General features: G+C 43.4%; 1 long non-coding RNA gene across 1 annotated transcript; it reads right to left on the bottom strand.

The window, feature by feature from the left end:
* Positions 1-9,017: 9,017 nt before the first annotated feature.
* LOC121144033 lies at positions 9,018-24,317 on the bottom strand. Its single transcript, XR_005881379.1, has 4 exons — positions 24,219-24,317; positions 23,825-23,969; positions 9,227-9,303; positions 9,018-9,107 (listed from the first exon to the last, which is right to left on the bottom strand). It is a non-coding gene; the product is annotated as an uncharacterized LOC121144033 (long non-coding RNA).
* Positions 24,318-25,010: the final 693 nt, after the last annotated feature.

The following is a 25,010-nucleotide window of genomic DNA, read 5'->3' as shown; positions in this document are numbered from 1 at the left end:
TATGCCAGGGAGAAAGAAGGAAGGAAAGAGGGAGGGAGAAAGCGAGAGCTCTTCTGCCATTGAGTCCCCTCTTACTATTCCTCTCCCCATTCAATCCATCTCTATCTGCTACTCATAGCTCCCTAAACCCTTCTCCTGCCTTCCACTGTTATGTCCAACACTTCTTTCTCAAGTGCAGTTGAAATCCAGGCTGCTCCAACAGCTTCGAGTATAACAGATTAGAACACACCTGCCTTGCCCAAAGCTTGCATCATGGAGATTTATCCCATGGTCCAGTCCTCTAAGATGCTCCTTCCTGTAACCCAAAAGCTTTTTCTGGTCTCATTTATGTCTGATTCTACTAATAAAGCTCTCAACTTTCCTGAAGGAAAAATCCATGACCCCTGCATCTTTAATAGCTAGTACTTAACTAAAAATAAATAAATAAATAAGTGCTTGCTACCATAGTTGTCTTTGAAAATTAGACCCAATGCCATTTTGGCTACTTGAATGTTCACCAAATAAAATTTGGTCATTTTTAAAGTATGTACATAGAGATTTTGAGCAGTTGTGTTTAACACAGCAATTATGTTTTTAATCATGGTCAATTTGACACACTTCTATTAAAGCAAACTGTCATTGTCACTTTGATCAAATAGCTTATCAGAATGATAAGACTTTACAAAAGTGCATGCTGATTTCCAATTACAGCAGTCTCCTTCATCCTTGGGGTCTATGGTCCAAGAGTCTCAGCACACACCTGGCCCACACACTGTGCCATATCGCATAGAGAGCACTTTTTCTCCCTGTGTACACACTACATGCATGCAGCACAGTTCAGCAGAAAGTGAGCAGGACAAAGGGATGACTCATCTTCTAGACAGGAGGATCCAAGACAGAATCCACGCACTCCACGGAACAGCAGGAATTTAAAGCTTAGAAGCATTAGCCCAGGGACCTGGGTTTGATCTCTAGCACCACCGTGAAAAATAAATAAACAAATTTTTAAAAAACGCTGAAAATCATGACATTTAGTTTTAGAATTTTTCCATCAGTTGACCCTGAGTAACTCAACTACAGAAAATGAAACTACCTAAGGGGAATTACTTTATATCACAGCATTTTTCAATGAGTGAGCAATGGGTTTTCTGCTTAATTCTTCATGTCAGTACACACTAAGAGTTCTGGTGATCTGACCAATGTACTATAAACAAAAAGAAAGAAAAGCATCTCATAAGTTACTAGTCTCACTAAGGTAATTCAATAGGGAAAAGCATATTGTCTTGGCATTTTTCCCATACCTTCTTAGGATAACCTTTAGAACAGTGTTTCTCAATCTGAGGGTCACGACCCCCAAAGACCATCAGGAAACACAGATATGTGCATTAAAATTCATAACAGTAGCAAAATTACAGTTATGAAGTAGCAACGAAATCATTTTGTGGCTGGGGGAACATCACAACACAGGAACTGTGTTAAAGATTCGCAGCATAGGAAGGTTGAGAACCACTGCTCTAGAACAACTTATGTTGAGCAGTGAGGGTCTGTGATGTTGATTATCAACTTGGCAGACTGCAAAACCATCTGATGGCCCCTGGGTATGCCTGTATGGGTCGTCTCAATTATGATAAGGGACTTAGCATCCTATGGGTAGGACCACTCTCTGGGCAGAGGATCTGGACAGAGATCTGGGCAGAGGATGGAGAAAGCTAGCCCACTGTGCCTTCATCCCTCGCTGTTTCCTGATGTGGATACAGCAGGACCACTGCTTCACGCTCCGGGACCTTGACTTCACTGCCATGATGGACTTAACCCTTGAACTATGAGCTAAGAAAAGCCTTTTCTCCCATAGGTAGCTTTTGTCTGGATAATTTATCACAGTAACAGCAAAGAAACAAAGGCAGCCTGTCTGTCAGAGGAGAGTTGGAAACTTTTCTGCTCTGAGGAAAGAAGGGAAACTGAACAGAGGAGCTGGGCAGTGGTGGCACACGCCTTTAATCCCAGCACGCGGGAGGCAGAGGCAGGTAGATATCTGAGTTTGGGTCCAGCCTGATCTACAGAGTAAGTTCTAGGATAGCCAGGGCTACACAGAGAAACCCTGTCTCAAAACGACCCCCTCAGAAAAGAATGGGGGAAGGAAAACAAAGAAAGAAAGAGGGCAGGCAAGCAGGATGCTTTGTGTGTGAGCCCCTGCACCCTTCCGCCTAGAAAAGGCCAGGCGATGACCCAAATAGACATGCTGAAAAGGATTCTAGACATTCAGAGGGACTCTAGTCTGTCTAATATGTGCCAGGTAGCTCTATTCCCTGTACAGCCAAATCTCTATCAAGATATCCAATTCATCATCTCCATAGCCCTGTCTTTAGAAAACCCAACTCCACACAGTTCATTCTCTACCCAAATTCTTTTCTACTCAGTTAAAGTCCTTTCTGATTCAATACTTGAATCAAATTCAATCTAATTCCGACTTGACTTCAACTAAATTCTATTCTACCGAGTTCTCTAAACTAAATTTAACTCTACTTACAGATGATCTGTGTGGGTGTAGGGTGTTTTAGAACTTAAAGAGGTCTTATTTGGAATTCAAAGATCTGCATCTTCTAGGCTGTAGTAGAATGGGTCGAAGAAAACTGTGACTCTCTGTTAGAAATGACTATGGCAATGATTTCCTTGGGACTGCAAAAGTCCAGTGGTGACTTTTATATCAGAAGAACAAAAGCTCCCAATTGATGCGCCATATGTTGTTCAAATCTCTGACCATATGAGAGTAGAAAAAAAATCCTTGTTAGCTGCTCAAGTCCAAAGTCATCCATGCCAGCAGAAGAACCATTACCACCTAATCTATTAAATCTCCACATCAGAAGAAATAGAAACCACACTGGTGCTAGCACTGATGCTAAAACTGAAAACCGCAGAGGAACCCAAAGGATTTGACCCAGAGTCAGAGACTCGGGAGGGCGATAAGGCACCGAGCAGGTAGGAAAGCAAATGAATGCTAAGCAGAGCTGGAGGAGGAAGACAGACGTTCCTTTTGATTGAGCCTATTATTAGTCCCCAGCAGACCAGACCAAAGAAAATGGAGAACAGAAAGTGTCCTATTCTGGCAACAACACAGATCGAAAGTTTAAAAATACGGAAATCAATTTATCCAGCAAATGGAACCCAAGGACAAATGGCATCTGATAAAAACAGACTTCAAACCAAAATCACTCAGAAGAGATAATTACATTCATTACACGTTAATAAAATGAAGATTTCCTGCTGGGTGATAGTGGTTCATGTCTTTAACTCCAGCACCCAGGAGGCAGAAGCAGGTGGGTCTCTGTGAGTTTGAGGCCAACCTGGTCTACAGAGAAAGTTCCACAACAGCCAAGGATACACAGAGAAACCCTGTCTGAAAAGACCAAAAAAAAATTTTAAGTAACAATTCCTCAACAATATATAATAACTGTAAACATATATTCAACAAACACAGGGCTTCCAATTTCATATAACAAACACTAATGGTCATAAAAGGTCAGATAGGTATAATATGAGTAGATGACATCAATACTCCATTGTCATCCAAACTAAAATATCAACAAAGAAACTTCATAATCTGCAGCCTAGATCAAATGCACTAACAGGTATCCACAAAATATCCCACCCAATTAGTGTAGGATGCACAATCTCTTCTGCACCCCGTGGAGCTTTCTCTAACACAGACCACATTCGAGGCCCCAAAGTCAGTCTTATCACCAAAGAATGGAGACAATTTGTTGTATCTTATCAGGTCATTACACAATAAAAATAGGCACCAATAGCAAGAGAAGCAGCTGAGACTACAGCACTATTTTGAGACTGAACAATAGTCGTTGGAATAACCAATGAGTCCTTTAAAAAAATCGGGAATAATTTTCTATCATCAACTAAAAATGAAAGTGCCACTTATCTGTACCTATGGGTTGCAGAAAATGCAGTTCTGAGAGGGATCCATAGGAAGGAGTGTTTTTATTAAAAACTCAGAAAGATCTTAAAGAAATAACTTAATGGTGTACCTCAAGGTCTTAGAAAAGCAAGAACAATTCAAACCCCAATGGAGTAGATAGTGAAAACCAAAAGAGGTCAGGGCAGAAATGAATGAAACAGAGGCTTGATGTACAATGCAGAGAATCAATGAAATAAAGAGATGATTCTTTAAATGTACACACACACATGGGGGGGCATCTGGGCTTTTATTTTACAAACTATGTGCTGTTCCTTTTACTTGCTTTTCATTTTGGTTGCTAGAGAGATAGCTCAGTGGTTAAAACCACGTACCTAATGCACAGACCCATACGCATTGGCTCACAATTGTCTGCAACTGCAGCTTCAGGAGATGGGTCCAACACACTCCTTTGGCCTCCTCACACACAAACCCACACATATAAACATAATTTTAAAACATTTTTAAATGTTTTTTTTCACATCAGTTTTAATGGATTCCCACAACCAAATTGGGAAGAAAGCACAAATATCTCCCTTTACAGCCCCTTTCTCCAGGCCCAGTCTCCCCTAAGGTAGTTCTGACATCAAGGTGTTACATTAGTTACAACTGATACTAATGTATACATTATCTTCAGCACCGGAAGGTCTGCTTGCACTGCCGTTCGGTTAGGTTTCTAGCCCTGAGGTCTGATGCTGGAGATGGAGGAGTCCAAGAGAAATCAGAGAACCATCAGTACATACACTAGGTGTACAGAGACCACTGGAATCACTGGTTCTCAGGTCAGACACAAATACTCTTGAGCATAAGTTCTCTTTGACTCAGGGTACAAATGAGAGAATAGCCTAAGCCTGTCTTAAAAGGGGTTAGATGAGGCGGGGGTAACACTCTCGTTACTTCTACAATAATGAAGATACATATGATAAACAGTGCATGAACAACACAGGAACAAAAAGCTCACACAGAACCAAGGATCCGTGGAGTGGTCCAAGAACAGATATTACTTCATTGCTGAAGGCTCTGAAATGAGACAAGAATTTTTAAATGTTTGGGGTCATCAAAAAATCATTAAAATGAGTGCATGACTTCCCACAGTTCCTTGAAGAATACAGTATGTGCTTAGCAGCAGACATCTTCATTTGCTGAAACCCGGTCTCATTTCCTCATACTGGTCTGGGATCGATTGTTGAAGACAAAAGCGGCCCAGGATTCGGGTGACCCAAGGAAAACTGACCCCTGGAGATAGACTTGATGATGCCAGTGACCCAAAGTTCTGGAGGGGCACAATGAGAAAAGAAGTGTACCCACTTTCCTACCCAGATACTTTCAGTCAGCAGATGGTGATGATATGGTATTAAAGAGTAGCCTGATGGTGTGACCTCAGAGTGACCTGAAGGTGTGACCTCAGAGTGGCCTAAGGCACAATGCCTTTGATTGCTCCAGAAGACTCCCAGGTACCAAATGTCTCTCACTAACTTTCCCATTCACAGCCACCAACTCTCTGGTGTTCTTGTTAACTGACAGAATCCCCGGCATCTGTGGATTTGGTTGTGTGTGTGTGTGTGTGTGTGTGTGTGTGTGTGTGTGTGTGTGTTCTTACAATTAGCAGTGTAGCCTTGTTTTACATTATATTTTCTCCTTTCCATTATTTAAATGATAAAGATCATTATCACCGTTCCCAAAGAAAAATTCAGCCCCCAAACTGAAAACACTGCATGGAGGAGGCTCTTCCCGGTTCTGGGGAGCAAACAGTGAAGCGCATTATTTCCCCATTTTCTGATCTAAGCACAGGAGGATGGAAAATGCAGTCACTCAAATAACTCAGATCGTTTCCCGCACAGGACAATAATAGCGGGAACGTTTCTACGGCTCCAAGGAAGCAAGTGTTTCTAATTAGTGAGCAAGAGCAGCTGAGGTAACTATTCTGGGCAGAAAAGCAAAGCCGAGAAATTGCCTGGATTCTGCTTGTGAAGATTGCCACCTACTGGGTGCCATGCAACACTGCAGCAGGCTTGAAGGGAAGGGCATGGGCTAAGGAGCGAGCAGGAAGAGAACAACAAAGGGGCATGGCGGATGGTGCCCGCCGGGCAGGCAGGATGGAGTCGGGCTATGAGAGGGCTCAGGTAGGAATCTGCATCTTGGAGAGGTCTAGCTGGGCCTACAGGGCCCCTTGGGGCTTAAGCAAAGGATTGCGGAGAGTAAGTGAAATAGAAGTCAATGGGCACAGAGGTAAGGACCGCGACCAAAGTGGCGGAGCCACCAGGCAGTGGCAGCACTGACCATGGAAGACCATTCGCCCTAGGAATTTGTAGCCAATGAGATTTGATCCAGAGGTCTTGCAGTCAATGAGATTTGATCCAGAGGTCTTGCAGTCAATGAGATTTGATCCAGAGGTCTTGCAGTCAATGAGACTTGATCCAGAGGTCTTGCAGTCAATGAGATTTGATCCAGAGGTCTTGCAGTCAATGAGACTTGATCCAGAGCTCTTGCAGTCAATGAGATTTGATCCAGAGCTCTTGCAGTCAATGAGATTTGATCCAGAGGTCTTGCAGTCAATGAGATTTGATCCAGAGGTCTTGCAGTCAATGAGACTTGATCCAGAGGTCTTGCAGTCAATGAGACTTGATCCAGAGCTCTTGTAGTCAATGAGATTTGATCCAGAGGTCTTGTAGTCAATGAGTTTTGATCTAGAGGTCTTGTAGTCAGTGATCCAGAGGTCTTTGGGAGGATAAATTAGGAGTTTTCCCCAGATGAGAAAAGAGGTGGTTTAAAGCTCATTGAGGCCTGGTAGAACCCAGCAATCAAGAACCAATAAGCAGGTAAAGATTCGCCCCTACAAGGTACAGAGAAAGGCCTTTGTGTTCATAGAGAAACACTAGGAAACCTGGAATGTTTCAGACACAGGATTGTTCCATCAAAGTGAGGAATGTGTAACCTGCTATCTGCCCGGAAGGCTGGGGAGCAGACATAGTTAATAACCTGGTGACCTTTGTGCTGATATCTGTGAGCTGGAGACCACGCTGGACCCTCCCCAAGACCCTTATTGTGGACTTGTTTTTCTCAGTCTACAGAACCCATATCTATGGAAGATGTCACATGTACTTTACAGAGTCTCCATATAGTCACGTCCAGTCTTTATTCAGCTCGCGTTGCTCCTCAAGGAGATTTTTGTGTGCTTTATTATTGTGCCCATGGTGCTGAATTAATTATCACCAGGAAAGTTTTCACCAAGTTGTGCTGTGCTTAAATAAAGCCTAAAACAAACCGTTCAGGGGCAGACTCCCAAAGTTTGGACAAACACCAGCTACCGATCCACGTTGAACCGAACTGCCTTCTTACTTCCTACAGATTGCTACTCTGCTGGCCCTGGTGATCTCAGAGACCCCCACTTAACCACCCACATTCCCCAGTTAGCAATCTCTGAACAACACAGGGTGTGATGCTCATACCTGTGATCCCAGGTGCTGGGACAAGAGGCCTGCAGTAAATTTCAAGGCCATGCTGTGCTGCATAGTAAATTCCAGGTCAGCCTGGGCTACAAAGTGAGAATCTCTCCTTTAAAAAAAGGAAAAGGAAAAACTCTGGGCAGACGGCAAATCTCTTGGCTCTTTGAGAACTGCCTTTAAAAAGGCAAGTCAGACCAAAGATTGACATACGGATTTGACAGATAACACAGTCATCACCTTACGTCAGTCCTGGCCACCATTCTCCAGCAGCCGTGGTTCCCTCAAGATCTGTCAACACTGAAGCCTAACCCTGCCCCCCCCAGACATGAAAGTCACATCTGACCATAGAAGAATGACCCCACGTTTCTTCATCATCTGGTTCTTTTAAATATATTAACTGAGTCTCCCGCATGCCACGCTACTGGCGCTGACATTAAGGGAGCAGTGGGGGTAGGAAAAATATAATTCCTGGGACTAGGAAAGCAGAGTGAACATGCTAACAAGAACTCCACAGTCCAGGAAGAGTCTGAATAGAGATAACAAGTCCGTCTGGGTGAACAGGGACAGGTGAGGAGGTTTTTACTGAGGAAACCATTTTCGGCCAGTACATTGACTCAAGGTTACCGGAGAGCAGTGTGTTACAAACCTTGGGCCTCGTTCACGTTAGACAGTCACGTTTGTTTGGGCAAGTCACTTCAGTTCTTGGCCTTTGCTCGTCACAAAACAGGGGGACTAGTGGAACTAAGTGAGCACGAGGGCGAGAAGCAAATGCTCCTGCAGAAGCTAGCCAGTGATGGTTTTTATACGGTCCCCCACCTTTAGTTCTGTGCAGAGTGAAGAAAAAGGCAGACACACCCACCTAAGAACTGGGGCTGCTGGGTGCTGTTTGCACGCCTAGCGTTGAACTTTCAGATCCCAGATAGATCACAGAGATCACAGGCTCCACTGTGACAGGGATGAAAGTGAAGGCTGAAACGCTCTTAAAACTGTTGGTCAACTTGCTGAAAACTGAACCGTTATTTTTCAGCATTACTTCCGGAAGAAGATGCACTCCGTTGCAAACCATATTAACAGAACAATTCTGTAGAACACGTTAGTGCATTTTTCACACAGAATCCTATACGTAGCAAAAACATTAAAACACCAAGAGTCTGGGTTTGATTTTGTTTTTATCGACTCGACACAAGCCAGAGTTCTCCAGGAAGAGAGACTTCAGTTGAGAAAATGATTCCATCCAATTGCCGTGGCAAGTCTGTGGGACATTCTCCTGCTTGGTGATGGACCTGGAGAGCCCAGGACACTGTGGTCAGTGCCACCCCTCGGCAGGTGGTCCTGGAGAGTGTAAGAAGGCAAACAGGAAAAGCCACAGAGAGCAAGCCAGGGAGCAGCGCTCCTCCCCGGTGTGCATCGGTTCCTCCTCCAGGTTCTAGATCTGACTTCCTGCCCTGCCTTCCCTTCTTGCTGGACTACTTTCTGATTTTGTGGAGTTTTACCCCAACAATGATAAACAAGCCACTCGTGCTTGTAGATGATAGTGGCTGTCCTGCCTGGAAGGGGCCAGAGATGTGCAGGTCTACCCATCTCTGCAGCCCCGGAAACAAGCATCAGAATGGTGAACACTTACTTACCCAGGGATGGGCTAGAGGCTCTTAGTCATTTTCCTTTCTCAAACCCCACTGAAGAGCTGCCCCAGTAGGCAGACTTTCTCAGGCACACTCCTGTTAAGGATTCACAAGTCATCGACTGACTGTCTGTTGATCCAGCTTGTTTGCATAATTAGGCAGCACAGGTGCAATTCTGCCTGAGTTTTCCCAACAAGTGTAAACGAATTGCCTACCTCAGATGAATCCTGGGACAGAAGACACTTCAGCTCCGACAGAATGACTTGTAAACAGAAGGGGGAAGCTCCCACAGCTAAAGAAAAGATCAGAGGGAAACAGACCAAAGAAATGAATAAAAGCAGATTGGTTTCCTGCTTGTTTTATACTGTGCATAGTTTTCAAAGTTCCTTTGGTTTATAAGTTTAACATAAGTAGGGGAGGAGTTCTCTTTGTGGAAGAGGTGCTTGTAAAAGAACAGAAGCACAAAATTTGGACCTTCTTCCCCCAGCTCTCAGGAATTAGTCTTTCTCCTCAGTATGCAGGGGAAAGTGAACATTGCCTCCTGGAAAGGGGAAGGACTCTCTGAGCAAGGGAAACTTAAAGGACTCAGGAGGCCCCTCCCATGGGCCACACAAGCACTAGTTCCTGGGGAGAGGGAACTGTCCCCTGGAGCTGCCTGCAGGTCCGGAAGGGAGCTCCGGGATGTAATGTTCATGAATGAACTGTTGCTATGATGGGCTTCTCAGTGATGCAGCCACCATTGGGTCACCCGTGCTCCTGCTAAGAAATCCTAACAAACTCCAGTTCAACACAGAATGGGATCCCGTCTTTGACATGTGTTGGGACCCTATGATGTTAGCTCGTGTCTCCTTGGGAGAAATCACATAACACTCCAACACCCTAAAATATTAGAGTATAAATATTTTTTACTTTTAAATTGCACTGCCTTAAAAAAGTTGAATATACTAAAAACAAGTTCCCAGGAAGCTGACTTAAGACAAATTAGTTTTCAGAACAAAAGGACCTGAAGCTGAACTGTCCACTTGTTTTGAAGATGTTTTGCCATCTCGTCCTAAGTAGTAGTGCCTGCAGTGTGTAGAGTTCCAGCTTCTTGCTCCTCTTCACCAGGGATACTCACTGGTTATCTGGATGTATAGTGGCCTTCAGTGTCATTTCACCAGGGATACTCACTGGTTATCTGGATGTATAGTGGTCCTCAGTGTCATTTCACCAGGGATACTCACTGGTTATCCGGATGTATAGTGGTCTTCAATGTCATTTCACCAGGGATACTCACTGGTTATCTGGATGTATAGTGGCCTTCAGTGTCATTTCACCAGGGATACTCACTGGTTATCCGGATGTATAGTGGCCTTCAGTGTCATTTTACCAGGCTCCCAAGAAGTAGCTTGCTGTTCCTGTCTTGACAGTGGGTTCTCAAAACAGATACATCAGATCTGAGACCTCAGCAGGGGAAAACAAAATGTCCAACACAGATCCCCATTTCTTGGCCTATTATATTAGTCAGTATTTAACATCAGGAATCACTTTCACAGGACAAATACATTTCAGTAAATACCTCCCTTTTCTATTCCTGTGGTCACATGACTTACGTGGCATTTCCATGGGTTCCAGGTTCATTCAACACGATCTGTTCTGTAACAAGGAGGTACATCTCGCTGCATTCAAAACACCAAAAAATGAACCAAGATCCCACCAATGAAACCACTGGCGGTTGCCAAGAAGTCTGTGGTTAGCATGGAGATTTGGCCACTCACCTTTCTTTCTAGGGAACCTCAACAAAAGGGGAAGAAAGCATGGTAGACTATGTGTTCACTTTTTCTTCCCAGCCAACAAGAAACAAAATTTGTTTCTTTCATTAAAAGCCTCTTATCACATTTCAAACAAAAAAAGGTGTCAAAACATACAGAGAAGCACAATAAGAATATTAAGGTCAAGCTGTGTCTATAGCATAATGGAGAGGTTTTCTAGCATGTGTGAGGCCCTGGGTTCAATCCCCACACAGGGAAAGAAATTCAATTGACGTAAGGCACGGCACTAGTGAAATGAGAACACCCTAGCGGCCCTGAAGGATCTGAATCGTCAGTAGACAGGGGGAGCTGAGCTTTGGGATAGCAGCTCAGTGCAAACCTTCTCCCCAAGAAAATAACTATAGCTGGCAAATAAATTTAATGCTTAACAAGCATCTAAGTGCATGCAACAAATAGAGACATATTTAACCAGGAAAGTCTATGACGTCTCCGTAAGAATAAAACCTGGTAGCATTCTACATCTGGCCACACTGTGCCCAGACTGGGGAAGACTGGGGAACGCACACAGGGCTCCACCCTTATTCAACTCTCAGTCTGGAACTGCAGGGTCCCCGGGAGGGTCAGGCTGCCTGTATTGATTTCCCAGTTTGGGGCTATGGAATCCCTATCCCAGATACTATGCGAAAGGTCTAGGGCTCCCCTCCTCCACACTCAACTCATGTGGCAGAAGCTGCATGAAAGTCATGATAGGATAAGGCCAATGGTTCCCACATGCTTTTCTGTCACTGTGATCAAATCCCTCACAGTTGCAAATTATGGAAGGAGAAGTTACTCAAGCCCGTGGCTTCAAGGAATATAGTGCACCAGAACGAGGACCCCAATGGCCGCTGAGACAACTGTGTTCGTGGTGGTGGGCACATGATGAATCAAGAGTCAGAAAGAAAGGCCAGAAGTGAGACTAGGCTGTGACACTCATAGTATCCAACACCTAACATACACAACTACATGTGTCCCCCAGTTTCCAAAACCTCCCAAAAGCTGAGGACTAACGTGCATGAGCCTGGAGGAAGGTTTCACATTAAACCATGACAGAAGTTGTGCCAGGAGAAAAACAGAGGCTGCCCTCCTACTCAGTACCCTGGCCTCCTAGCAAAAACGTCACTCTGAGGAAAAAAATGTCCCTGCCCTAAGTTCTGAGTCAGAATCAATAGGATGGATGGTGCTTTTCTCCAAAGGGGTGAGATAAGACGTGAGGAGAGACTTAGAATCCCTCTTCAAAGGATGAGTGTATTTGGGATGGACTATGATGGTGGTTGAGCCCAAGGGCACTGTGGAGCATGGCAGAGATGTAATCAGTAAACAATTCAGAGGAAGCTGGCACTTCATGGAGCAGCAAGTTAAACTGTAGGCCGGTGAATAGGAGTTTAAGAGAAGGAACAAGGGGGAGGGCTGACCAACCACACACATGTTGGTAGCAGTAAGTAGAAGAGGAAAGTGATGGAAATCTTTTTCTTTAATGCAATGTGAAATGGGAACTTCACAAGGCAGAAGACAGGAAATAGATCCAGAGTCCATAGAAGAGGAAAGTGATGGAAATCTTTTCTTTAATGCAATGTGAAATGGGAACTTCACAAGGCAGAAGACGGGAAATAGATCCAGAGTCCATAGGAGAGGAAAGTGATGGAAATCTTTTCTTTAATGCAATGTGAAATGGGAACTTCACAAGGCAGAAGACGGGAAATAGATCCAGAGTCCATAGGAGAGGAAAGTGATGGAAATCTTTTCTTTAATGCAATGTGAAATGGGAACTTCACAAGGCAGAAGACGGGAAGTAGATCCAGAGTCCATAGAAGAGGAAAGTGATGGAAATCTTTTTCTTTAATGCAATGTGAAATGGGAACTTCACAAGGCAGAAGACGGGAAGTAGATCCAGAGTCCATAGAAGAGGAATTGACCGTTGTGGCCTCAGAAAATCAGCCTGTGTTCTCAGTAACAGACACTTTAAGCAGGAAACGCAGGAAACAAGGAAATGAGCTAAAAGTTATATATGTTGTGGCAGAGGAAAGAGAGACGCCAGAAAAACTTCTTCTTGGCACTATCTTAAAAAGGACAAACAACAGAAGGACAGCCTTTTTTTAAAAGAGTCTGCTGAAGCCCGGGGTAAACATACCTGCTTTTGCTACACTGTGGTGGAGTAGAGCAGCTCAGATCTCGTCATACACAGCTCTCCTACAGTATCTTGTAGTTCAGGCTTTGGTTTGGAGGGTTTCTGTTTTGTTGTTTTTTTGTTTTTTTCTCTTTACTCTTTGGGGGCGCCGCCACCCAACTCCCAAATAATCACACAGAAACTTCTTTCTTCTGAACGCCCAACCTTAGCTTGGCTTATTTCTAGTCAGCATCTCTTAACTTAGATTATCCCATCTACCTTTGCCTCTGGGCCTTTACCTTTCTCTATTTCTGTATTTCTTTTCTTTCCTTCTTATTCCATGGGTGGCTGGGGGGAGCAGCCTCCTCTCCTTCCTTTTCCTCATTGCTCCTCCTTTTTCTCTTTTCCTCCTTCTATCTGTTCTCACTTCCTACCAAGCCTGCCTATTTCTCTCCCCTGTCTGGCTATTGGCTGTTTACCTCTTTGTTAGATCAATCAGGTGCTTTAGACAAGCAAAGTAACACAGCTTCACAGAGTTAAACAACTGCAATATAAAATAATGCAACACATCTTTGTATCCTTAAGCAGATGTTCCACAGCATAAACAAATGCAACACATCTTCAACTATTATTCCACAATAGTATCCAGATGTTGGTTAATGCAGAAACTCACAACTGGCCAAAGTTTAGAGAAAAGGGTCTTCCGAATCGAATACTCAGCCACAAGTGGAACATTTATGTCACCACCACTCCAAGGTCCAGAAACCCATGCAGAAGAGGGATCATGAAGTTTATAGAGCCAGAAGCTGGGAAAGTGTTAAATCTGAGCATCAAGAGGAGAAAAGACCAAATCCATGATTGTCCCATTAAAGCTAGCTTTATTTTAGTGTGCATCCAGGACTGGTCAGTCAGCTGTCCCACCCTAAGTCGGGATTTAAGAGAACAACCCCTGTCAGCCCCTTGACGTCCTTTCTATTCACAGGGGTGAGAGAGGTGGTTGTTCTATGTTGTCAGAAAAAATACAAGGCAAGGGAAGGAACAAGGGTGAGGATATTGTAGTTGGTTGGTTTTACTCTTTGCTCTTTGAGGGGCCTGCCACCAAGCTCCCAAAGAAATACACACAGAAGCTTATTATTATTTATAAATGCCCATCCTTAGTGTAGTTTATTTCTAGCCAGCTTTTCTTTTTTTCTTTAATAATTTACAATCACTTTACATATCAATTCCCCCATCTTTCCATGCCCCCTACCTACCCCCCAACCCACCTCCCACTCTCTCCACAAGGATGGTGAGTCCTTCCAAGAGGGGATCAGCAAAGTCTGTCACATCATTTGGGGGAGGGCCTAGGTCCTTCTCCAGGTATCTGGGTTGAGAGAGTGTCACTCCATAAGGAATGGGCTCCCAAAGTCCATTTGTGCACTAGGGATAAATACTGGTTCCACTGTCAAAGGTCCCATAAACTGCCCAGGCCTCCTAACTGACACCCACATTCAGAGGATTTGGTTTGGTCCAATGCTGTTTCTCCAGCTTTACAACTGGGGTCCGTGTGCTCTCACTGAGTAGGGTCAGCTGGTTCTGGAGGTTTCTCCAGCATAGTCTTGACTCCTTTGCTCATCCCTTCTCCTCTCTACAACTGGATTCAAGGAGTATGACTCAGTATTTAGCTGTGGATGTCTGCTTCTGTTTCGATCAGCTACTGGATGAAGGCTCTAGGATGGTAATTAAGGTAGTCATCAATTTTATTACAGGGGAAGGGCATCAAAGGCGGCCTCTCCACTACTGCCTGCAGTCTTAGTTGGGGTCATCTTTATGGATCTCTGGACATTTCCCTAGTGCCAGATTTCTTTTTAAACCCATACTGGCTCCCTCTATTAAGGAATCTCTTTTCTTGCTCTCCTCTATTCCTCCCCTGTCTCAGTCTTCCTGATCCCTCATGTCCTCCTCCCCCATCCTCTTCTCCCCTTCTCTTTTTTCTACCTCCCTCCCCTTTCCTCCCATGCTCCCAATTTGTTCAGGAGTTCTTGTCCCTTTCCCATTTTTCTGGAGAACCATGCATTTTTCTCTTAGAGTCCTCCCTGTTTCCTAATCTCTCTGGTGTTGTGAATTGGAGGCTAGTAGCCCTTTGTTCTATGTCTAATATCCATATATAAGTAAGTCCATCCCATGCTTGTCTTTCTGTGACTGGGTTACCTCACTGAGGGTGGTTTCTTCCAGTTCCATCCATTTGCCTGTGAATTTCAAGATTTCATTGTCTTTTCCCCCGTGGGGTAGTACTTCATTGTGTAAATGTACCACATTTTCTGTATCCATTCTTCAGCTGAGGGGCATCTAGGTTGCTTCCACATTCTGGCTATTACAAACAACGCTGCTATAAACATAGTTGAACATATGCCCTTGTTGTGTGAATGTGCATCCTTTGGGTATATGCCCAAGAGTGGAATTGCTGGATCTTGAGGTAGACTGATTTCCATTTTCCTGAGAAACCGCCATACTGATTTCCAAAGTGGCCACACAAGTTTGCACTCCCATCAGCAATGGAGGAGTGTTCCTCTTTCTCCACATCCTCTCTAGTATAGACTGACATTGGTGTTTTTGATTTTAGCCATTCTGACCTGAGTAAGATGGTATCTCAGAGTTGTTTTGATTTGCATTTACCTGATGGCTAAGGATGTTGAATACTTTAAGTGTTTTCAGCCATTTTTAGATTCCTCTATTGAGAATTTTCTATTTAGTTCTGAACCCCACTTTTTAATTGAATTGTTTGGTGTTCTAGTGACTAACTTCTTGAGCTCTTTGTATATTTTGGAAATCAGCCATCTGTCAGATGTGGGATTGGTGAAGATCTTTTCCCATTCTGTGGGCTGCTGTTTAGTCTTATTGAATGTGTCCTTTGCCTTACAGAAGCTTCTCAGTTTCAGCAGGTCCTACTTATTAATTGTCCATCTCAGTGTCTGTGCTACTGGTGTTATGTTCAGGAAGCAGTCTCCTGTACCAAATCATTCAAGGGTACCTCCCACTTTCTCTTCTAAGAGTTTCGGTGTAGCTGGATTTATGTTGAGATCTTTGGTCCATTTGGACTTCAGTTTTGTGCATGGTGATAGATAAGGATCTATCTGCAGTCTTCTACATGTCAGCATCCAATAATGTCAGCACCATTTGTTGAAAATGCTTTCTTTTTTCCATTGTATAGTTTTAGCTTCTTTGGCAAAAATCAAGTGTTCGTAGGTGTGTGGGTTAATATCTGGATCTTCAATTCAATTCCGTTGGTCTACCTGTCTATTTTTGTGCCAATACCAAGCTGTTTTCAGGACTATAGCTCTATAATAGAGCTTGAAATCGGGGATAGTGATGCCTCCGAAATTTCCTGTATTATACAGTGTTGTTTTGGCTATCCTGTTTTTTTTGTTTTTCCATATAAAGTTGAGTATTGTTCTCTCAAAGTCTATGAAGAATTGTGCTGGGATTTTGATGGGGATTGCACTGAGTCTGTAGATTGCTTTAGGCAACATTGCCATTTTTACTATGTTGATCCTATGTATCCAAGAACATGGGAGATCTTTCCATTTTCTGGTATCTAATTTCTTTCTTTAAAGACTCAAAGTTCTTGTTATACAGGTCTTTCATTTGTTTGGGTAGCATTATTCCAAGATATTTTGGTTGGTTTTGGCTATTGTAAAGGGTGATGTTTCACTGATTTCTTTCTCAGCCCATTTATCATCTGTATGTAGTAGGACAACTGATTTTTTTTTAGTTAATCTTATATCCTGCCACTTTGCTGAAGGTGTGTATCAGCTGTAGGAGTTCCCTGGTAGAATTTTTCAGGTCATTTATGTAAACTATCATCACCTATAAATAGTGAAAGTTTGACCTCTTCCTTTCCAATTTGTATCCCATTGATCTCCTTTTGTTGTCGTATTGCTCTAGCTAGAAGCTCAAGTACAATATTGAAAAGGTATGGAGAGAGTGGACAGCCTTGTCTTGTTCCTGATTTTAGAGGAATCGCACTGAGTTTCTCTCCATTTAGTTTGATGTTGACTGTTGGTTTGCTGTATATTGCCTTTATTATGTTTAGGTGTGTTCCTGTTATCCCTGATCTCTCCAAGACCTTTATCATGAAGGGGTGTTGGATTTTGTCAAAGGCTTTTTCAGCATCAAGTGAGATGATCATGTGGTTTTTCTTTTTCAGTTTGTTTATATGGTGGATTACATTGATGGACTTTCATATGTTGAACCATCCCTGCATCCCTGGGATGAAGCCTACTTGATGATGGTAGATGATTTTTCTGATATGTTCTTGGATTCTATTTGTCAGTATTTTATTGAGTATTTTTGCATCAATGTTCATAAGGGATACTGGTCTGTAGTTTTCTTTCTTAGTTGTGTCTTTGTATGCTAGCCAGCTTTTCTTAACTTAAAAATTATCCCATCTATCTTTTGCCTCTGGGCTTTTATTTTTCTCTATTTCTATATACTTTTTTTTATTTCTTTCTCTGTGACTTCCTGTGTAACTGTGTAGCTGGCCCCTGGTATCCTCTTCCATCTCTTCTCCTAGATCTCCCTCTTCCCAGATTATCCTCCTATTTATTCTCTCTGCCTAACAGACCTGCCTATCCTTTCTCCTGCCTTACTATTGGCCATTCAGCTCTTTATTAGAGCAATCAGGTGGTTTAGGCAGGCAAAGTAACACAGCTTCACAGAGCTAAACAATTGCAACATAAAAGAATGCAACACATCTTTCCATTATTAAATAAATATTCCACAGCATGAGCAAGTATAACATATCTTAAAAAAATATTCCATAACAGGATATACATCATGTGAATGAGGTTGCAAGTTTGTGTAGGTTGAGAAACATGTCTTATAGTTTACATCAGATCTAAGAAACAGGAACTTATTCTTACTTACACATAGAAAACTTAACTTTTGAGGACTTAACACAAGACAAACAGAAAGTTGTTCTTAACTGTCTAAACTGCAAACAGAATCCTGAACCTGCAAAGTATATTGTTCTTGTTTTGGCCTCACAAATGACCAAGGTAAAAACCAAGTCTTCTGGACATGACAGGACCACTGTTCTCATGAACCCACAGTAACCATGGTGACCTACACCAGACCTGCATAAGGTCAACCTAGTCAATATTCTAACATGAAGTAGAAAGCCCTAAATGAGGCAGTTGGCGACTTCTGGGAAAGGGAAAGTTAGTTTTATTTAAGGGTGTGGCCTCTGATAGATGACCACACTCCAGTAGACGATCTGGCATGAGTATAAGACAGCACCCAGTTGGAAGGGATGGAAAGGTATGAGGTGGGTCTGGGAGATGTTAACGGGTGAATGTGAGCAAAATACACTTTACAAAATTCTCAAAGAATTAATAAAAATATTATATATTTTAAAATACCCTTGTACAGTCAGCAGCTATGAATTTCACCCCCAGGAAACCCAAAGCAATGTCAGGACTATCGACTGAAACCTGGTTGTCAGAATAACTCTCCACTGTAAAGAATAAACTCTGAATAGGAACCATGTAGTATTCAGTCGGATGAACATGGTTGGATGGTTGGAGACAGAGTCTACAGACTGTTGCCCGGGATTGTTACAGTCTATCATGGCCTAGCAGCTTTCTCTAAAAGCCCCTCAACACGGGGGACTCCCTCCCCATCAAGACTTCCTGCTCTCTACCTGCCTTTATCTGGAGAATGTCCCTGGGCCAGAGGACTGACCTTATTTGGAAGCTGTCTCTAAGCTTTGATGCCTGCTTTATCTCTAGCCTGACCCTTGGCACAGTTTTCTGCTAGAAGCCTTTCCCCTGTTGTACATATGGTAACCTAGACTTATACTAGGAGCTTTGTTGCAGGACCCTGCTGCCACATATGAAGCCTTTTGACCGGAGTGTACCACTTAATGCAAATTAGGGTTTGTCCCCAGGCTGTGCAATCCTATGTATTGCTTATGCTTTGCAATAAAGCTGAGCTGATTCACTGAAGTCTTTCCAGGGGGCTTTTCCCATCATCCTCACAGCCATCTGAGTAGTTTCCCACTTCTGCTCTCTCCACCCTCATGGACCTATGCAGCCGACCAGGGGAAGAAGCAGAGTCACAGGAATAGGAAAATACAAACATGTTGTTTTATCTTTGTTACAGTGGCTGTGCTGTAAACTACTAGTGGCCCAGCCACTAAGGCCATAGCCTGGGGGGAATCCTGTCCCTCCTGATAAACCGCTCAGTTGCTGCCGCTGAAAGTAGTTCTAACTAAATCTCTATAGTTCTAATAAAACTCCAGATTCAAAAGTTAGGGTGAAAATATTTGAGCTCAGAGAGATAGAATACTGACTGGCTAACTCTCTTTGCAGGCATCCAGGAAGCTACTCCTTTCCACACCACCCCAGCTAAAAGAAAACTGACGCTAAACTTCTCCCTGCTACTTCTGTCAACCACTTGCTAGCCCCGCCTCTCTGAGCCTAGGTTAACTTTATTTAATTAACACAAATGCAACACATCTTTGCATAGTTAACAAATGCAGCATGAACAAATGTAACACATCTTTGCCTGGTTAAACTAATATTCCACAACACAAACATTACAAAATTAACAAAAGAATCAACATATACCCTTTCAGTGAAAACTCTGAACACCATTAGTCTCAATTTCTTCATCAAAAGACACAGGCAAGCAGATCAAATTTTAAAATAGAACCCATCAATTTATTGTCATGAAGGAAACCGCCTTAGCTTCAGGTTGAAAAGAAGCACATTACAAGCAAAGGGAACCAGGAAATAATAAGCAGGGTCACTGTTCTAATATCTGACACAATGGACATCAAACCAAAACCAGTCAGAAGAGATGAGGACTAGGTCACTTAAGGAAACTCTCTATTAAGAGGACATTATAATTTAAAGCATGAGTGTATCCCATTTATAAAAGAACTACTTCCGTATATAAAGACACAGATTGATCCCAACACAATAATAGTAAGTGGCTGCAATACCCCACTTTCACCTATGTTGTCCTGACGAAAATAAACAGGCACACCTGAGCTAACTGACATCACAGACCAGATGGATTCCAATAGACAGTACAGAACATCTCATCCCAACACTGCAGAATACATCTTCTCCAGATGGATTCCAATAGACAGTACAGAACATCTCATCCCAACACTGCAGAATACATCTTCTCCTAGCAACCTGTTCTCTAGAACAGACCATATAATTGTACACAAGGCAAATCTTAGCAGACACAGGAAACTTGAAATAATTTCATGAATTCTATTAATAGACTAAAACTACAAATCTACAGAAAAAGGCATACCCCACCAAACTGGAAAAATCTAAAAGAAATGGGTGCATTTCTAGATGTTCACAGCTAGTCAAAACTAAACAACTGTGAGACAAATCATTTACATGAAGCTATAATAAACATAGAGAATGAATCAGGAAAATGTTTCAAATCTCAAGAAAGGCAGGTCTAGGTTTATAGATTCACCACTGAACTCTACCAATCTTCAAGGGAAGATCAACACTGTGCTTTGTAAATTAATCCATAAAATAAAAAGGAAAGAGCTCTATCAAACTTCGTCTACAAGGCTGTTATCCTGATATCAAAACCAGACAAAGGAGTTGGAGTGATGGCTCCGCCGTAGAGAGAGCTTCCTACTTTTCCAGAAAACATCAGTTTGGCTCCCAGCACCTACACAGGCCAGGTCACACCTGTAACTCCAGCTCCAGGAGACGCAATGGCTCTGGCCCCTGAGAGCACCAGCATATATATAAGTATACATGTGTTCGAGCACGCCCATGTGTGTGTGCACATACAGACACACACAATTAATTAAAAGTAAAAATAAGCAATTTAAAAGACAAACACAAATGAAAACTATAGATAATTATACACATAGATGCCAAAATTCTCAACAAAATACTTGCAAACTAAATTCAAGAACACATCAAAAAATATCATTCCTCATGATCAAGTTGACTTCATTTCAGAGGTGCAATGATGGTTCAATATAGGCAAATCAATAAATGTAATGCATTCCATAAATAGACACAAAGACACTAAGTACATGATTATCTCAATAGGCGCAGGAAGAGCTTTTGAGGCCCAGCTGCAAGCACTCCCCAATCAGCACCAATTAGTCTGGGGGAGGGGGTCGGCAACCTGCAAGGGAAGAAAGTTCCTCACACACAGGACCAGGCCTGCAGCACCAAAAGGCCACGCTGGAGTACAGGGCTCCAAGGGAAAGGACTTACAGCCTCCCCTCCCCCTTCCCCCAAACACTTCACAGAGTGTGGAGGCTGCAGAGATCAAGTCTCTCACTTGCCTCTACACTGCACAATAGAGCCTCCTAGAGCCAGGGGGATCTGAGATCATACATCGTCTTTCACCTGAAGAGGCGCCAGCAAGTCTCTCCGTAGCTGTTCATTTTATTTCTTAGTTCCTGTTATTTTGGTTTGGTTTTGGTTTTTCCAGACAGGGTTTCTCTCTTCAGCCTTGGCTGTCCTGGAACTCGCCCTGTAGACCACACTGGTCTTGAACTCAGAGATCTGCCTGTCTCTGCTTCCCAAGTTCTGGGACTAAAGGTGTGCACCACCACCCAGCCAGTTTCTGTTATTTAATCTCCATGGATGCCGCGTGAAGATTTTGCTTTTGTCCTAATATCTCTTGGTCAGGCTTTAGGATTCCTGAGTTTTTTTTTCACCCAGGCGACTAGAGGGCAATCTTGACTATATCTCCCCCCCACCCTACCCCATCCCCCCGCCCATATCTCTTACACCTCCGATCCCAGATTTTCTTCCTCATTCTCTCACCCATTTCCTTTCCTCTTTACTTTCTAATTGTAATGATCTCTAAAATCTCTGGGTCCAAACAATGACCCGATTCCCCTTTCCCAGATAAGTTACTCAGCTGGAACTCATTTTTCTTTTCAAGTTTGGTCTAATGTTTCTCCTTATCCTTCCCTACCTTACTTCCTTCCCAATCCTAATCCTAACTAACTAAAATCCAAATAAACCCCATGCTATCCTTGCTTGTTCTTCCTCCGGCGTTGTCCGTTCTCTGGCACAGCATTTATGTAGTGGTCCTACCCAGCTGTTGCTATCACTCTCAGAGCTTTCTGCTCAGGGAATGATGCGAAGTTTGCAGCAGGCACCTGAGCTCCTGGGCTGCATAATTATTTTCTGAACTACTTCGCTCAACCTGTACCACATCCAAGTCCCACTTGGACACTGCAAACACTCCAGCTGGAAGTCTATGGCGGATGGAAAATGAGCAACAAAACAGCTTCAGGTGTGTAAATTCCAGTGCAGCCACGTAAGAAACAGGAAACACCAGGGCAACATAGAAATGCTGAAGAAAAACCAGTCGAGCGGAAACGAGAAACGTAAGCCAAATCCCAAGTTCCATGAAGAGCCTCACAGTAGAACACATCAAGGCACGGATATGACCACGGAGGGACTGGGGAAACAAGGACAAAGATAAAACATCCTAGAAATAGAGAAGACAAAAATTCACATGGGAGCAGAAAAGACCCTGGATAACCAAAGCTGTCCTGAGCAAACAGTTGTAGAAGTGTCACTCTTCCTGATGTCAGCTTTCACTGCAGAGCCACAGCAACAGCCACAGGGGGCTGGAGAGACGCCTCAGCCAGAGAGAGACCATCTATGCTGCACCAGCCTGGTTCTGACACAAAACCGGACACTTAGATCAAGGAACAGAATAAGGACCCAGTTAAAAACCCACACAGCTACGGTCACCTGATAGAACAAACATGCCAAAAACATACATTGGAGAGGACCAGCTCCTCAGCATGGTGCTGGGAAAACCAGGTGAGCACATACAGAAAAATAAAGCTACATCCCTACTTTTCACCTCACACAGAAATCAACCCCAAATGGACTGAGGACTTCAATTTGAGCTAGGAACTCTCAAATTGTTAAAGGAAAATCATTCAAGATGTGGGCGTAGGCAAGCGCTTTGTGGCTAGGGCCTGTGAGGTCGGGCCTTAATGACACTAAAAGGCTCCTGTACAGCAAGGGAAACAGTTACTAAGAGACAATCTGCAGAATGGGAGAAATCATTGGCAGAGTCTAGATATGAATCCTCTGCCAGAGGGCCAATGAAATGACCAGACACTTCCCAAAAGCTAAAATACAAGTGGCCAGTACATGGGGGGAAAGTTCAACATCATGAGCCATTAGAGAAATGCAAATTAAAACCTCACCTCTCCAGCATATGCTAGTATGATGTTTCATACAATTCGGTGGACATAATCCACTTGCTACCTAAATAAAGCTTTGAGTTTTTGAAAGAAAACAAAACTACATTGATCTATCTCAAATCCAGTTGGAATGTGGGAAGCCTGCTCTTTTCTGAAGGGAAACAGGAGCAATGGATCTGGGGGAGAGAGAAGGTGGGCGGGGGCTGGAAATAGTGGAGGTAGAGGAAACTGCAGCTGGGAGGTATTGTATGAAAGAAGAATAGATAAAAGAAAAAGCATCATGTCTCAAAGCATAAAAAGGAATGATATAAAGACAGAAGAAAACAATAACAAATGTTGGTGAAGGTGTAAACAAGACAGACACTTAAACCCTGCCAGTTTGTGTCCTTTTTCCCTTCTTATTTAGTCCCCATCCTAGTTAACTGGTCTCTCTATCGGTTAATCTCTAGGAAAGCTCGCACAGACACCTCTACGGGTGTTTCATTGGCGCCTTATCCAGCCTTCCATTACATACACAAATAAGCTTGTTACTCTCCCTTGGCTATTGTCTAAAGTTGATCATCCTAATGTCTGATTATTCAACTAGGAGAGAGAGAGAGAGAGAGAGAGAGAGAGAGAGAGAGAGAGAGAGAGAGAGAGAGAGAGAGAGAGAGAGAGAGATTGTATGTTGGAAGGAGACTCACTCTTTGGACAGACTTACAGGGGCTGGGTAGTTCTACAGTGGCAATCTGAGTATTGGAAAGGCCAAGAATCCAGTATCTGCTTGGTCTGCAGCATCGGACGTCTCAGCACCCTCATCTGGTGCAGAGAATCTGGAGGATTTCTGGAGAGTGCTATTCTTCTCCCTGCATGGGAAGACCAAAGAGACAGCATCTGACATCAACAGGGCATGGCAGGAGCAATAGATGCTCTCACCACAAGAAGCAAAGGGACACCACCGCTGTTCCCCCAGACCTCCTCACATCTGGGCCAGCTGGCTGATGGCACCACCCAGTCGGAGGGATAGTCGTCTCCGTCAGTTAATCCCTTCCTGAAATGCTTTCACAGATCCACCCAGAGGTGGGTTTCCCGTGACATAGAGAGTCAAGACTCACCCGCTCCAGACACACTGGGCTGGCAAATGGATCCGCGTTTGGGAGAGACAGTAGGTGAACTGCGGCTCTCTGGTCAGACGGGGCCGCTCAGGGTTTCCCTGAGTATGGTGGCTCTGGTGTCTGGAATGTGACCCAGGAAGGCTATTACATTGTTGTGAGAAATGCGCAGCCCCTGTGGGATTTGAGGCTGAAGCCTCGGCATCTCTTGCCCTCCGCATGCGCATTGGCCCTCTAGTGCGTGGTCTGCCTAACTCTTAAGAAAGCACTCAAAGGCATTGCCCGGCAGAAAATCTGAGGTTCCTGTCCTGCCCCCCACCACTGCTACTAGTATCCTCTGAGGGTCTTTAGTCTCGGTGTTTAACTGACTCTAACAAAGCTCTAGGCTGAGCATTGCAGACACACGGGCACATCATAGTACATAGCAAAAAGTGAGTCATCCCAGAGAGAAGACCACCACTCCACTCCACCCTCCAAACACACTTGGAGAAGTATGGAGGATATCAGATAGCTTCACATATCTGTAACTATTCCAAGAACATAGAAATGGAAAAAGTCAATATATTCTGCCTGGATTCCGGTTAGTCTCAAAATCTAAAGCAAAACAAAACCTTCTGTGACTATTTCTTTGAGAAGAATGCTTTCTCAGACATTAGGTTTACTGGGGGAGACTTTATCCATAATTATTGCTCAAAGCTCTGGTACAGTATTTTTAATATTAATAAGGTGATAAATACCCTATGGGAAACCTCTATTAAATAAACATACTTGGAAAGGTAAACACTACTTAGTAGT

The sequence above is a fragment of the Mesocricetus auratus genome, unplaced genomic scaffold (genome assembly GCF_017639785.1).
Source record: "Mesocricetus auratus isolate SY011 unplaced genomic scaffold, BCM_Maur_2.0 Super-Scaffold_100014, whole genome shotgun sequence".
Lineage (NCBI taxonomy): Eukaryota > Metazoa > Chordata > Mammalia > Rodentia > Cricetidae > Mesocricetus > Mesocricetus auratus.
The sequence above is the reverse complement of the archived record's forward strand: the minus strand, read 5'-3'. Positions and strand labels throughout refer to the sequence as shown.